Source organism: Hemicordylus capensis, chromosome 5 (assembly GCF_027244095.1).
Source record: "Hemicordylus capensis ecotype Gifberg chromosome 5, rHemCap1.1.pri, whole genome shotgun sequence".
Taxonomy (NCBI): Eukaryota; Metazoa; Chordata; class Lepidosauria; order Squamata; family Cordylidae; genus Hemicordylus; species Hemicordylus capensis.
In genome coordinates, this window is record NC_069661.1 from 165420296 (window position 1) to 165434060 (window position 13765).

At 42.3% G+C, this 13765-nt stretch overlaps 1 protein-coding gene across 5 annotated transcripts in view; it reads right to left on the reverse strand.

Moving 5' to 3' along the window:
* LOC128327057 (uncharacterized) overlaps positions 1-13765 on the reverse strand; it is a 143339-nt gene that overhangs the window by 87157 nt on the left and 42417 nt on the right. The window contains exons 4-5 of one of the 5 annotated variants that reach the window (XR_008308434.1): positions 11701-11859; positions 5171-6127 (exon numbers count right to left, since the gene is read on the reverse strand). The exons of the other annotated variants lie outside the window; for them this stretch is intronic. The gene's annotated coding sequence lies outside the window, so the exon portion shown is untranslated. Of the gene's footprint in view, positions 1-5170; positions 6128-11700; positions 11860-13765 lie in introns of those variants that run through there. 5 annotated transcript variants of the gene reach the window in all.

The window sequence follows — 13765 nt, forward strand, 5'->3', positions numbered from 1 at the left end:
GATAATGTGTGATGGTTTGTGCAATAGGTTGAGTCTCCTTTCTTTGGTATGGGTATGTAGACTGACCTCTTCGAATCTGTTGGCCATTGTGTTGTTCTCCAAATTTGCTGGCATAGTTTGGTTAGAACCTTGACTGATCCTTCCTCTGTTGCCTGCTATATTTCTGTAGCTATTCCATCAATTCCTGTAGCTTTCCTACTAGGTAATGACCAGAGTGCTGATCTAATTTCATCTTCCCGTACTAGAGGTTCTTGCAAGTAGGGAATATTTTACAGAGTATCTTGGATACTGCTTCCATCTTTGTTTGAGCTTCTCTGGATCAGTTAATATCTGTCCTTTGGCATCCCTTAACATATCAATTCAAGGTTGGAACCTCCCACTGAGTTCAGAGATATTTTGGAAAACTTGCCTTGTTTTTCTATGTCTATTTCCATCCTCAAGGTCTTTACAGATGTCATTGTAGTATGGCTCCTTGTCTCTTCTAACAGATTTCTGAAATTCCCTATTCAGTTCCTTCCTGAGGTCTTTATCTTTCTTGACTTTGGCTTCTCTCCTCTTCTTGGCAATTTCCACTGTCTGTTCTGACATCCATTTCGCTTTCTTCTGTTTCTTGGTCTTTGACAGTCTCTTTTCACATTCGTCCTTAACAACCTCTATGATTTCATTCCACAGTTCCTCCGGGTCCCTATCAATATAATATAGTGTGTCAAATAACAGTAAACGAAATTAGTGAGCTGCAATTGTAAAGATGCTTTTCTTCAAGATGCTTAAAGTCTATCATATTTTTTTTCAACTTTTTGTCCTATGGTGTTCATTTAAGTAGACGAATTATCATTGATATTTTCCACAGTGTGACAACAATGGGAAAAGCCCTGCAGTGTTACAAAGAGGCTGGGGCCTCATAGTGCTTCTTGCTTCTTCCGCAGCCCAGCAGTAGCAGCAGAGGAAGGAGGGACACAAATTTTACTACTCTCATCTCCCTTCTAAAGAGCTATTCACTTGCAAGAATATGACCCTGAGAGGCAGGCAGCCATTAGGGACATATTCCTCCACATTAATAGTCCTTTAGAAGGGAGGAGAGAGCAGCAAAAATTGTGCCCTCTCCTCCACTGCTGCTGTGCTGGAGAAGAAGTGTAGGTAAGCTTCAGCCTCTTTGTGAAACCACAGTGTTTCTTCCATTTCCATAGCCCTGCAGAAAGTGTTAGCCATTTTTTCTTCTTTAAGGAGTAGAAAGAGTGAGGAACACAGTCTCAAAGTTAAACATTGTCAAAAGGCTTTTTTATCTGTTGCTCACAACAAACACCTTCTTTATCAGCTGCACGCATCATGGTGTCCTGTCTAGCTGTGCAGAAAGGTACAGCATCTGACAGTGACTCATGGGTTAGCATAGATTAATGGATCTGGTTTTGGCACTGAGGCTGTCATAACGGATGGTATTGCTCAAAAACACAGGTGACTTTTTTCGTCCTCTTTGTCATCCTCTCATTGAAAAAGAAAATGAAAACATCTGTGTCCTCCAGACCAGTATAGGAATTTGCATGTGTCACTTTGGAATCTACTTTGACATTTCTGCTGCAATTATACACCACTGAACCATATTACTTACAATACAATTCTATTAAATTGTTACTAAAATCTGCTTATATGCAAACTCCAAAACATGATATCCTGTAATTAAATTAGTGGTCTCGTTTTGGGGATGAGATGAGAATTTGTGAAGAGTGCCTCAAAAATTCTTCTTCTACAGCTTTTTGATGAACCAATAAGGCCTGTGCATCAGTTGTTCTGATGAAATTGTAGCAACTCCCCTGGTCTTCCCTGTGTAGTACCTTCTGTTTCTGGCCCTGGGTGGGGGGAGCTTTTCACTGCAACTGGAGGTGGCTGATGCTGGTCAGGAGAAATCAAAAAGACTACCAGGATGGATTGTTGGAACATTGTGGGAGATGTGAAAGGGATGCTGGGAGAGAAGATCTGGGAATTGTAGCTCTTTAGTAATCCAGCTCAACCTTCTACTCACACATGCCTTGGTGAGTAATCCCTACTAGTTTGGGTTATGCCAAGAGATGGCAGATTCTCCTTCCCTTAGTGCCTGTGATTAAGTTTTCCAAATCTGGAAATAAAGAAAACATGCTGGAACCTAAGCAGAGTCTGGGGGTGAAGCAGAGAGCAGGACTACGAGTGAGACCAGGGGGCAGAGCCAGGCAAGACTGGGCAGCAGAGTGTGGTCAGTCTGAGGGCAGAGTGAAAATCAACAACAGTCACTCAATTTGTTACAGTCTAACAAAACTGTAAAGTAAAGGTAAAGATGTGCCGTCAAGTCAGTGTCATCTCCTGGAGACCGCAGAGCCCTGTGGTTGTCTTTGGTAGAATACAGGAAGGGTTTACCATTGCCATCTCCCATGCACTACGAGATGATGCCTTTCAGCATCTTCCTATGTCGCTGCTGCCCAATATAGGTGTTTCCCATAGTCTGGGAAACATACGAGTGGGGATTCGAACCAGCAACCTCTTGCTCCCTAGGCAAGTTACTTCCCCGCTCTGCCATTAGGTGTACTGTCTAACAAAAAACACTGTACAGTCTTATTGTACAGTCTAACACACACACACACACACACACACACACACACACACACACACACACACCTCACAATGATCAACAGGGTAAATGTCCTTGTCCTTTGCATTTCTGGCCACCAGCCAAAAAGCAAAAAGCAAAAATGAGCATTTTCCACCTGCATTTGGTTGCCATCCCCCACCACCCCAGTGAGAAAACTTCCTTGTTCTTCCTGTGGTGGCAGCAATAGCTTGGCCCCCACTGTTACTCAACCACAATGGCAATTGCATTAAATACACCCCCACAAAAAACATACCTCCCCATGCTAGAGGTTACTATGACCATTGATTAAACTTATGAAACTAAGATCTAACAAAAATTTGTGGGATGTATTCTCACTCTTGAAATGTATTGGCTAGCATTCCATGCAGCAGAATGCCAGCAGTAGGGACCCACCTTGACTGCTGAACAATGTGAAAGGCAGCCCCAATGGTGTTGCATGACGGAGCAGCTGCGGAATGACTTAGATAGATAGCTTTTGTTTGCAATTAGTCATTAGACCACAGCAAAGCAAAATCCTGTACAAATATACAGTGGGGGGGGGGGTAAAAGTGATACCATCCATCAACAATAAAGTAACCAGTTAAAAGCATAGCAATTAAACGTAGCAGCAATAGTACCAATAATATACAATAAGAACCAGTAAGGAAAGACACCTAATGCTGCAGCGGGAAAATGACTTGAATAGCAAGCCAGACGTTGCCGGTTTGAATCTCTGCTGGTATGTTTCCCAGACTATGGGAAATACCTATATCGGGCAGCAGCGATATAGGAAGATGCTGAAAGGCATCATCTCATACTGCACGGGAGATGGCAAAGGTAAACCCCTCCTGTATTCTACCAAAGAAAAACCACAGGGCTTTGTGGTTCCTTTACCTTTGAGGAAAGCACATATTATAGGAGTGAATTAATATCATACAAATCCATGCAGATAAAAATAGTTAAAAATACGTGGAATGTCTTAAAACAGCTTCCAGACAGTTGCACAACACTACTTACATTGGTAATGATGGAAGTAGCACTGCACAACTGCCCAGAAGCTATTTTGAGTCACTATGCAACTGCTGTGTTGCACAACACCTTCCAGGTTGTGCAGCAGCCCCAGAGGGTGTCAAACGCCAGCATTTCATTATTTAGAATGTTGGCCACTTTCTGCTTCTTTTTCTTCCTTTGGAGGCAGCACTATGCTCCTATCTCCTTACTGGTTCATTTTGACTATCTCGATTCTGATTAGATTCAGGCTTTTGGGAGCACTGAGGCAAGTATTGGAAAGTGTTTTGTCCTCACTACAAAACAGTGGCAGAGCAATGCAATCTATCTATAATACAAGACCTCCCTAGGGAATGCAGTACAGAATACTTTTTGGGAAAAGATATCATGGCTTGCAGTTCCTAAGCAGAGACCTCAAATCAGAGTTTCTCTGGAATTTACAAGTGCTGAAGCAATCTACAAATAAGTGTACATGATTTGGACTTGAAAAAGAGAAAGCAGCTACCCTCAGAGGAAAACTGACAGGATGGACTTGCCCGACATCAGATGTGGACATAAGGATGTAAAAATGTTGCCCATTTTTAATTTCATTTCTATTCTACTCTCTTCAGCAAAAAATCCTCAGGGATTTTTCCTCCGTCACTAAAAATATCCATATTTAAATACACTCATAAATACATATTTTCTTCAAACATTTTCATGTATTCCTTAACCAAAAATTGGTAAAATAATACATTGCAAAATATGCATTTAAATGCATATTTTCCTACAAAAATGTGTTTGTACATTTCTATAAGAATGTGCCAAATAATATCTTTGGCTTTTAAATGCATTATCAAGCAATAAAACAACAAGATTTTTAGCTATTTTGTAGTTTTTATGTGTATTTTAATTTGATATTTTTATATGTTTTAATTGTTAAAATTTCTGGCTGTAAACCACCTACAAACTTCCATAGTGGACGGTAGACAAATATGTTAGATAGATAGATAGATAGATAGATAAAGATTCTATAAATTACAGGTGAACCTCGCCATTCACGGATTCAACAACTGCTTTTTCTCGTATCCACAGTCGAATAATTGGCATCTGTCCTTGTCATACATGGGGTGAGGAGAAGTTCAAAAGGGGCTAATTTTGCCTATGCAGGGGTTGAGGGTGATTGGCCACCATTTTGGGGAGAGGGGCCATGTTGTAGCTTATTTGATTTAAAAAAACAACTCCCATGATTTTTCACAGAAAAAAATGATGGGTTTTAGCTGTTGAGGGGGGGCATTCCTGGACAGCTGGAGACCCGCAGAGCATGGAAGGGCCCTTTATTTCACATCCCCCCATTTTTTCCATTTTCACCCTTTTCTTCAGCTTCCCAGGAAGCTAACCCACTGCCCTCCATTCCCATTGCCAAAAGGCCATGTTATCTGCAGTTCCGTTATCCATGGTTGTAGCAAAGAGGAGAAAGGAACCCTCACGGGTAACAGAGTTCACCTGTATAAGACATTTCCAATATATTTTATAAAATTAAATAGCAAATTGTGTCATAGAAAACAAAGTAGATTTATTGTTTTATTGCCATTTATTAGGTAATGAATAGAATATATTTCCTCTATCATAATTTTCCCCCTGGAAACCTACAAGTTACAGAGATTTTTCTAAAGGAATGGAACATGTTGCTGAAATTTGCAAATACTCATGTGGTGATATAATGAGATTGACTGGGGGAAATTGCATATTAAATCTAGATGTAAATTAGCTTGCAATAAATTCCAAATGTAGTAATCATAAGATTTCATCTATTGTTGCCAAAACAACTCTATATATGATTTTATATGCAATATCTAATATTTATACGGCTACATCCTATTAACATCAACAGACTAAATTCAGGACATTGCTTTATCCATAAATGAATGACAAGTAAGGATGTAAGAACAAACTTTAAAAATTGTACACTGAACCCTTGAGAGGGAAAAATAAGTAATGTTGTGTAATGTAGAGCATGGTTAGTGTCCAGGAAATAAAACATTAGATGATGTGCTTTCTTGAAAGAAGTGATTTGCCACATGAATGAACACTGGATTGGGCTAATAATTTATACAGGAGGCCCTCGTTATTCACGGGGATTTCATTCTCGCCTACAATCGTGAATATGGAAACTCTGATTAACGCTATGGGAATCAGAAGCCACTTCCAGTGGCCCAGGAACTATGGATAGGTGAAAATTGCCTATTTTTAATACTGTGGATAATGAAACTGAGTCTCTAAGACCCATCTGCCGAAATGTGAAACCGCAGCTGCCGAAACCGCAGATAATGAGGGCCACTTGTATTGACAGAAAATGTGTTTAAATCATCTGATAACTAGACATATGAGGTTCTATGAATGACTCTACAATACAATCTATATATATAATTCTCTAAGACATACTCGTGGCTAATCCTGTGCGTGGCAGCTCTCATGATGGTTCGTGAGCAGAAGCACCTGATTAGGCAGTGGATATTCCATATGCAGATAGGAAGGAGGAGCCTATGAGAGAAGAAGCGTCATGGTGATTGGGCAGTGGGGATTTCAAATGCAGATAGGGAGGAAAGGCCTGTGGCACCATGGTGATTGCGCAGTGGAGATTCTATATGCAGATAGGGAGGAGGAGCCTGTGACGGTTAAGGTCAGTTGGAATGCAACAGTTACTGGTCAGAAGACATTCTTGATTGTAGAGGATAGGAACTTATATATATATATATATATATATATAAAAGGATCATGGGCAAGGTCTGTGAAGAGAGGTGTCGTGAGGGAGGAAAGAGCCCCTTCAGGAGAAGGAGGCTGCCGTTGTGTGAATTAGATGAGGAAAGAAGATGAACAAGATCTGTTAACTAAGGAATGGGGGAAGGGAGGGGGAAGGGAGAAAGAGAGGGATATGGAGGGAGAGGGAGAGGGAGGGAAAGAGAGAGGAAGAGAGAGGAAGGAAGGAAGGAAGGAAGGAAGGAAGGAAGGAAGGAAGGAAGGAAGGAAGGAAGGAAGGAAGGAAGGACAGAGGAGAAGAGCGAGTGGAATTGAGAGAAAGAGAGAAAAAGAAGGGAGAGGAGAGAGAAAGAGGGAAAAGTGAGGGACAGGCCCAAGACTGTCAGTGGCCTGAGGGGAATGGGCGGCCATGGCAGTGGTGGCAGCAGCAACAAGCAAGGGCCCAGTCAACCACTGCTGCTATTTGGGCCTACCAAGGCCACTGGCGGAGGGATGCAGGCAGGCAAGGGACGGGCCTGGGCCTGTCAGCGGCTTGAGGGAACGGGCGACCATGGTGGTGGCAGCAGAGAGGAAGGGCCCAGTCAACCACTGATGCTGATGCTCCTGTGGGGAGTAGCAGGAGCGGGGCTTGGGTGAGAGTGGGGAGGTCTCTGGGGATATGGGGCTGCAGCTTGGCCAATAGGCACCAGCAACGCTGCAGTTGTGACCAAGAGGGGTGAGGGGGATGGAGTAAGAGGATAGACCAAGAGGGGTGAGGGGGATGGAAGCAACCCCCAAAGGAGGAGCAGGAACAGGAGTGCAGGGCAGGTGAGCGTGGAGAGATCTTGGAGGTGAGGTAGGCTATGGGGTGAGGGGAGCAATCAAGTACTAGTGCACAGAGGCTCTGCGCCAGTTAAGTTAGTGTATATTAATACATGTTGTCAACTGAGAAAAACTGTCAAATAGACTTTCAAGCCTAGGTGCTAATTCTACTGAGGAAGATATGGCAAGAGATATCAGTTTTAGTTCTCAGTTGTCAGTTGTCCTTCTCAGCTGTGGATTTCCTGCCTGCAGAATTTTTCCAACAGTTTCTTTGATGAACCACTTAGGGAATCCCTCACACAATCTAATATTATCTCATTAGAATTTTAGGAATTCTGAAACAATTCATCCTTCAAGTTCTGTTAGTGTTTCATGCTCTAATTAACATTGAACTCTCTGCAAAACATGGAACGTTGAAATATTTTAAAAATCTAGCTGCAGCTTTGAGATGAACTGAAATGAATTATTTCATAAGTTGTTGCCTCCATTAGATAACAGGGAGTAACTAAAGGCTGATAACAGCCTTGGGATTGGGACCACAGCAGGTGTAAGGGTTTTTGTTTTTAGATCCTTTACTCTTTAAGAGCAATCCCAACGCAAATCATCCCTGCCCCCAAGTTGCTATTTACTTCTGGCACTAATAGCAGCATGCTTTCCAAGACAAAGAATTTCATGAAGGCTATTTGTGAACCACCTAGAGCCTTAGGCATCAGGCGGCATATTAATTAATTAAATAAATAATAAACAAATGTTCACCAGGACTATAGCATGAAGGTACTAATCCTGATCCATCTTCCTTTCAGACTCAGGTCACAGTACCACAGTCTATCAGTCTATCAGCAGTTATCATGCAGCCATGGTAACATATTAATTGGACCTTGGAGTCTGGGGATTGTGGGTCAGGCAGCCAAGGAGGCAGGGAGGCCAAGGGAATGATGGGAAGGGCTAAAATTTCACACATGATTTGAATAGGCTAGTCAAATATTTGGCTAAAGGTCTTATTGACTTAAGCCACCTAATGGCGCAGCAGGAAAATGACTTGACTACCAAGCCAGAGGTTACCAGTTCAAATCCCTGCTGGTATGTTTCCTGGACTATGGGAAACACTTATATTGGGCAGCAGCAATATAGGAAGATGCTGAAAGGCATCATCTCATACTGTGTGGGAGATGGCAATGGTATACTCCTCTGCATTATACCAAAGGTGACCACAGAGCTCTGTGGTTGCCAGGAGTTGATACCGACTTGAAGGCACACTTTACCTTATTTAGTTACAGGTTACATGCTATATGGGATTAATGTTGCTTCCACACTAGTTTCTTTTTTAAAAAACAGAATTGCTGCCTTTCATTTTCTCATTTTCTAAGCATCCAGATAAAATTGTTGCCAACTCACTGCATTTTTTTAAAAAAGAGTTTATTTGTTGCTTTTTAAAAACTGTAATGCAGTCACAACATCAAGAAGTGCTACTGGTGCTCCTCCTAACAAGGAGGCGTGATCTGCGGCATGGCTGGTAAAACCTGCCTTTCTGCATTGCTTGCTCTGCCATTCATTTGGGAGGCTGGTGGGGGGCTTAGAGGAGCCCCCAATGCCACCCCCAATGCCCCTCAATCACTTCTTTGCTGCCTCTAAAGGCCACTTTTTTAGCTACCCCCTTCCCACGCCACCTTTACCATTAGGATTAGGCAGCATGCCCTTTACTTGTTAAGGAGAATCCTCAAGGAGTCCCCTTTACAAGTGTACATGAACCGGCCCATGAATAGACTCAGACCAGTTCAATGGCTGAACCAGACTGGGCCTGGTTCAGCCAAGCCTGAAGCTGAGCCCCCTGAATGGCTGGCTCACACACCCCTAATGAGGGGTCCTGTAGCCAGTGGAGAATCAGTGGAGCTGCTGCTGCTGGAGTAAAGATCATGCCCTTCCATTAGTTTTACACAGTTACTGCTACAGGAGTGACTCGGTGTACTGTGATACGTGAGGCGAAGCACTAAAGGCTGCTTTGTCCCATGCCCCTGGTGGGTCCAGCCCCCTTTCCAAACTAATATCACAAGCTTTAGAAGTTCTATGGGGCTGTTGAGAAGGGAAGGTTGCCAGAGGCCTCCTCTTCTCTCTTCTTCCTTCTTGTAAGCTTTGTAAGCTTGTGAGGAAGCTGCTCCTTGCAAATCTTGCAAGGGTTATATTGGTCCCCAAGAGGAGTTTCAACAGTGGCTGTGGGGAGTATCTTCCTGCCCTGCTGGTGCTCCAACAATCTGCCACCTGAGGTGACCACTTCAACTTGGGTCATGAAACAGCTGTCCCTGTCCTGCTAGAATATAAGAATTATAGAACATTAGAGCAGGAAGGGACCTTGGAGGTCTGCTAATCCAGGACCCTGCTCAGTAATAATACTGGCAAGGCAACTCAATCATTTCGATTTCGTTGCCTGGGAACCTTTCCTAGGCAAATTGACCAGTCTGGTATTTGTGTTTATCTATATATTTAAACCTCTCATTGCCATTTTTTCTGTTAGGCATTGGCCAGCTCACATCATTTAAAAATCTTATGTCAGAAAGTCCCATTGAATTCCCATTTGAGGTTCCATTTGGATATTTCAGTAATAATGCTGGAGGCTGGAGAAGGCTTAAGTCCCAAGGACCCTTTCCAGGGAATGGGTCAGATTGCATCAAATGGGATTTGGTTCAAATGGGATTTTCATCAAATAACATTTGGTATTTGGTCATGCAGATAGGCATGGTGAGAATACAAGGAGAATTAAATGCCTTATTAAGCACATTGTGGAATGGCTTACAATTCTGTTTCCAGCTGACTATGCAAGATCAATGCCTCAACAAAGCTAAAGGTTCTTATGCAGAAGTAAGTTTAGGCACATTGCTCAAAAACTTTGGAAGGGGCATCTGTTGCCCATTTACTGTTTAAGTCTGCAAGAGTGAGAGCACCATGCCTATTTGCTACAACAAAAAGAGGGGAAGTGCCCTTACAAGGGGTGTGCAGAATGTTTCGTGGCCGGAATGTTCCAACTCAAAATGGGCCATTTTGAGTGTTTTGAGCTTGAAACTTCAAATAAAGGGTCTGTCCTGAGCTTAGAACAGAACAACTCCGTTTCAATCAGAATGTTTCAACATTCTGAGCACCATTTTGGAGGGCTGTTTTCCCCTTGTTGGTTGGTATTCTGGGACTCTTCCAATTGGTTTGTGATCTCCTTGCTTCTTGCTTGTCTTGTTATACAAATCAAGGTCATGGGCAACTGTGCCCCCATTGGCTGGGAAGAGGGGGGACACTTTGGAGGGAATTTTAAATGTGTTCAAAGGGACCGGGAGGCAGAGAGAGCCCTTATGGTATCTTGAGGAGGAAGGAATCAAGGAAGGTTTGCTTTTGTGATTTTCTTTTCTCAGCACTGATTATTATATGCTGTGCTATTGCTGCTATAATTATCTGGTTTTGCTGTATCTCAGATTGACAAAGGGAGAACTTGGGTGCCTGCCTCCCTTGAGTTGTGGTTTGTTTTGTTTGTTAGATAGTGTTGTGGCGAGAAATGGACAGTGGCAGCAATCTTGGTGTTTAATATTCCTTAGTGATCGCTGTATTGAGCTCCATTTCTGGCCTTGGGACTAACTTGTGCTTCACTCACTGCTCTGGTCTGTTCTTTAATCTGCATTGTAAGATGTACTCAGTTGAAATGTGGCTGAAGTTGCTCTAGTTGAGAATATGGCTCTGCTTGCTGCTAAGGGTGCTGCTTGTGCCAATAATGTTACTGCAGCACAGGCACTGTGGCTGGCTGTGGATTCTGGGTCAGTCATTCTTGTGTTGGGAGAGACAGATTCCCTTTTACTGTTTGCTTCTGCAGTGTTTTTCAAGGCAGGGTTGCAAAATGCATTGCAAATTGCAATGCAAAACTGTTCCGGCCATCAGGAAGAATGAGGAACCCCAAACACCCCATTGTTCCCCATGGGTAGCTCCTAGGGACACCAAAGTAGGTTGTGAGGAAGGGCATGATGGGTGCTACCTGCCATTCAACCCACAAAAGAAACGGGCAAGTGGGCAATTTTAAACACATTTTTAACTCTCCCCACAAGCCCCCATAAGATTCTATGGGGGTTTGGAGGAAAGGTTTTAAAAAATAATAATTGCCTAGGGACACCCACTTTGGTTTCCCTAAGAGCTACCCATGGGGAACAATTGGGTATTTTGAATTCCGCATTGTTCCCTTTGGCTGGAACACTCAAAACGTTATGGATTTCCTCCATCAAAGCCAGTTGTTTCAACAGAACAAACTCGAAATGTTTCAGCGATCTGCATTTTGTTTCGAGCTTGAAATTAGATGCGAAATCCTTTTCCTAAACATCCCTAGCCCTTATCTGACTATACTACAGGCAGTATTTTCACAGAAGAAGCTTTAAGCACTTCACTGACAATTTGAAGGCACAGGTCCAGAAGTAATGTGGAAGTGAGGGAAAATACAAAATAAAAACCCTTTGGCTCCATTTTAAGCACTGAGCTCTAATGAACAGTTAAGTTAGTCAACTGAAAATAAAACCAATACTTCTGACAGAACTCACTAAGTCGTGTTGCAGAACAAAGCCGAATTACTGTCATAAATCAGCAAAATACATCTGTCTGACTGCACTGTAAAGCAGACCCTCTAATTTAGCAGGCTGAAGAAAAGAATCTCATGCATACATTTCTGGATCAGTTCATATGGATCTCGAAGAAGCATTCTATTACAGAGGAAAGAAAAAGGTGAATATATGTCAAGAAAGTGCGATTAAGACAAATATCATTCAGGAAGAGTGGGTCATGATAGGGCCTGGCCATATGCATGAAGAAGCAGAGAAAGAAGCAGGAATTAAAATGAACTCTTTTTCTTTCACCTCTTCTCCAAACATATCAACCAACTCTCAGTATGCATTAGCAAAAAACCAAAATAATTAATACTAGAAGAAATAATGATCAATAGTAGTTGTATTAACTGAGTAGTAGTAAGAACAGCAATAGCAGCAATGGTGCTTTGGCAAAACTTTAAAGATTAACCTTCGCTCATCATCTCGAGCCCTGCTCCCAGCCCAACTATTGACTGGGATTTGGTGGTGGGGACAAGAGGCAGGGCCTTTTCAGTTGTGGCCCCTCAGCTCTGGAAAGCCCTTCCGGAAAAGCTTCACCATGTTCCCTTGCTTAGGATTTTTTAAAAAAGATCTTAAAACTTGTTTTTTTAAAAAATAAGAAAGGAAGGAAGGCTTTTTAATTTGTTTTACTGCTGTCTGATAAGTTTTTATTTTTTAATTGAATTTGTTTTAATTTTTTATTCTACATTGTGTTTTATTTGTTTCATTGTTTTAAATTTCATATTACTTTTATTGTTTTACTGTTTTGAACCACCCTGAGCATGATTGTACTGGAGGGGTGGGATATAAATATTCTAAATAGAAACAACAACTTACTATGGCATGAATTCCTCCAAACAATGACCTAATTCTTCCACTTATTTGTTTCTTTATTATATTTGTATACTGTCCATTACTGAAGTCTCTAGGTGGTTTACAGCTTACATAAAACAATAAAACAAACCAAGAAATTTAACAATGAAAACATATAAAAATATCAAATTAAAATACCCATAAAAACTACCAAATAGCTAAAAAGCTTGGCTGAAGAGATGTGCTTTTAGTTGCTTCCTAAAACCAACAGAGATGGAGCAGCTCTAATATCAGCAGGAAATGTGTTCCACAGCTCTGGGACAACTGCAGAGATGGTTCTCCTTTGAGTTGTCACCAGACGAGATGGCAGCACCCTCAGATGAACCTTCCTTGAAGATCTTAATAGGCAGTAGGGTTCATAATGAAGAAGGCATTATCTTAAATATCCTGGGCCCAAGCCATTATCAGTACTTTGTATTTTGCCCAAAAACCTACTGGTAGCCAGTGTAGTTATTTTAAAACCTGAGTGATATGGTCTTGTCGGGACATCCTGGAGACCAATCTGGCAGCAGCACTCTGCACCAATTGCATTTTCCAGACTACGTACAAAGGCAGTCCCATATAGAGTGGATTGCAGTAGTCAAGCCTGGAGGTTACCAGCATGTGCACCACTGTCTTAAGGTCACTGACTTCCAGGAAAGGGTGCAGTTGTCAAATCAGCCGAAGCTGAGAGAAAACATTCCTGGCCACCGCCTTCACTTGAGGTATCAAAGAGCGGGTTGGGTCCAGAAGTATTCCCAAACTGCAAACCTGTTCCTCCTGGGGGAGTGTAACCCCACCCAGAACAGGCAGATCTATCCCATTTCCTGAACTGCAGCTTCCTACAAGCACCTCAGTCTCGTTTGGATTCAGTCTCAGTTTGTTATCCCTCATCCAACCCATTTCTGCTTTGAGGAAGGCATTTAGGAAGTTATGCCATTGTCTGATGAAGCTAAAATGGAGAAATAGAGTTGGGTGTCATCAGCATACTGATAACTCCCTGCACCAGATCCCCTGATTATCTCTCCCAGCGGTTTCATGTACATATTAAAAAGCATTAGAGACACGATGGAGCCCTGAAGGACACCATACAAAAGCTCTCACTTCGTAAAGCAGCAGTCTCCAAGTGACACCTTCTGAAACCTACCCAAGAGGTATGAGCGGAACCACT